Raw genomic sequence first — 2,711 nt, 5'->3', positions numbered from 1 at the left:
AATCTTTGTCGAAATGTCATAGAAATTAGCCTTGTAATATTTGTCTGTAATACTTTATATGCTGCTGTGGACTTCGCAAATGAAGTTTTACTTTCAGGAAAGAAGGCATATTCATAATTGCGTGCTTTGTGAAATTTGGTTCCTGGTTGCAGTGTTATAGAAGACAAACACGAATCCTATAAACACATGTTTGCCCATGCAAAGTGTTCCTAGTTTGGGCAAGTCCATCGAGTATGGTTTTACTCGACTATCAGATCGATCATTCTGCAAAATTTTCCTATGTTGATTCCAATCCATCGGAGTCCGCGCAACTGATAAGCTGTGACAAGAAACAAAATTCAGGATCAAGAAGCATTGTCTATATGTTCTCTGGTAACCAAGATAGCAAGAAAAGGCGTTGTGCTAGTTACGAAGAAAGTGCCATGTTTAGCGAAGGTGCAGATGAGGATACTAAGGGAGGTTGCCACATTCCTAGAGTTAGTAAAACAATTTGCGGATCTGCCACGTGGTCCACTCAGATTGTTTCACCAAGAGAGGGTCCCATTAATTTTGAGAGGCTAGAACCTCCTCCTCCTCCGCATTCATCCGAGAGGAATGACAACATATTGCGAGAGACTCCCATTCCACTAACACCTCGATCACAGCAAAGTTGCAAAGCTAGGTCATCCCTTCCACCATTGCAGCCTCTATCAATCACGAGAAGGTGCTTGGAAGAATGGCCTAAAGCAGGATCCGATGACATTGGAGAATGGCCGAATCCTACAACACCTGGGGGCCAAGAGAAATGCAGGAAAAATAAACAGTCCAGGCATTAAACTTGACTTAGGGTCAGTTCAACGAAATACTCTGCCAACAGAGTCACAGCTGAAGAGGAATAAACTTGCTTTCTTCAGTAAGGTATGTTCAAGGGTTGCAGAAAACATCTATCTGGGAAGTGAAGCTGTTGCCAGAAATAGAGAGGTTCTCCGTGGGAATGGCATAACTCACATATTGAATTGTGTCGGTTTTGTTTGTCCAAAATATTTTAAGTCAGATTTGGTGTACAAGACACTGTGGTTGCAAGATAGCTCTTCCGAAGACATCACAAGTATTCTGTATGATGTGTTTGATTATTTTGAGGGGGTAAAAGAACTAAGTGGCAGAGTTCTTGTTCATTGCTGCCAAGGAGTGTCCCGTTCAACCAACTTCGTAATTGCATATCTCATGTGGAGAAAAGGTCAGAGCTTTGAAGATGCATTTCAGTATGTAGTATTCTGTATGATGTGTTTGATTATTTTGAGGAGGTAAGAGAACTAAGTAGCAGAGTTGAAGATGCATTTCAGTATGTAGTATTCTGTATGATGTGTTTGATTATTTTGAGGAGGTAAGAGAACTAAGTGGCAGAGTTCTTGTGCATTGCTGCCAAGGAGTGTCCCATTCAACCTCCTTGGTAATTGCATATCTCATGTGGAGCTGAAACACACCTTCCAGCAAGAGAAAGTGGCTGGAGTAAACTACGATGCAAATTTGTGAGTGGCAGTGTGAAAGAGTTCATTAGAGCTTCGAAAGCAACTGGCAACATGGCTGTTTTGGCCTGGAGTGGTCACAAGGACACACAATTTTTATCTCCAGATCCTGTAATATCTGTTTCTCCTTATCCTTCTCCCAGCTCACTTCCTCCAGATTCAATAATCAGCTCTAAGTCTTATTCGCCTTCACCGTCTCTCTCATTTACTTCATCATCCTGTTCCTCTGCTTGGTCTGTTTTTCATCATCTCAGTCGCCATCACCAGTCTCAAATTTATCCGCACCCTTTGTCAGATCCAACTCTCCTTCTAAAGTTATTGCAAAGTCTGTTTCTTTTCCATCCAAGGGTTCTCCCTTTTCTTTGGCACAGTGTAGAGGAGGTAACTCTCCATCTTTAAAGTTTAGAGCTACCAGCATTAATTGATGATCCTATCTTGTCTTCAAAAGGTGCACCAGTAGACACTTGTGCTCCTTTAAGTGTCACTGAAGAGAAAAGCATTACGGGAAATGGAGATTCAGAATTCCTATTTGAGGCTTGTAATGAAGTGTGTCATGGAGTAAGCCAAGAGGAGCAAAAACAATTTTCAGAAAGCAAGGAAACTGTACAGAATAAAGATATTTGGCCAGGCAAAATATACAATGGGCAAAATCATCTATACATTTCAATGTTAGAAGCATCATCACCGGTGCAAGATATCTCTGATCCTTCCTCTCTCGACAGTGAGTCACCCCATGCAAGTATATTGAAGGAGAACAATGACCATGAATGGAAGTTTCCAATTTTGTATGAGTGGCCCAAGATATCAAAAAATGACATGTTTGATGCAGATTATCTTGATTCTAAAGCAATTTTCTTTTTTATTAGCACCAAGCGAAGCCCATGGGGATGCAAAGTTTTCAAAGGTAGTCTATCTGTGGGTAGGTTGTGATTCGGTGGTTAAGAAAGAAATAGTTCAAGTGGATGGTAGCATAGTTAGATATTGACTGAGTACAAATTGGTCATGATTTCCTGGAGCGAATGAATCTCCAACAAGATATTCCTATCAAGGTATGCACTAGTATTTGTGTTAATTTTAGGTATGTCTATGCTTAGAGCAATTTATTTCAATTTTCACAGTTAGCTCAATGTCTTTTCCAGATTAGCAATCACATCAACATTAAAGTAAACTGCAAATAGAACATAAACATAAATTGCAGAAGACAAG

General features: G+C 40.4%; 1 pseudogene; it reads left to right on the top strand.

The window, feature by feature from the left end:
* The first annotated feature begins 200 nt into the window (after positions 1 to 200).
* Positions 201 to 2,435, top strand: LOC149172859 (uncharacterized; annotated as a pseudogene).
* Positions 2,436 to 2,711: the final 276 nt, after the last annotated feature.

This window comes from Pinus tabuliformis, chromosome 4_2 (genome assembly GCF_031772625.1).
Source record: "Pinus tabuliformis cultivar Carrire ecotype Pingquan chromosome 4_2, CPIR1, whole genome shotgun sequence".
In the NCBI taxonomy this organism is placed as follows: domain Eukaryota; kingdom Viridiplantae; phylum Streptophyta; class Pinopsida; order Pinales; family Pinaceae; genus Pinus; species Pinus tabuliformis.
The sequence above is the reverse complement of the archived record's forward strand: the minus strand, read 5'-3'. Positions and strand labels throughout refer to the sequence as shown.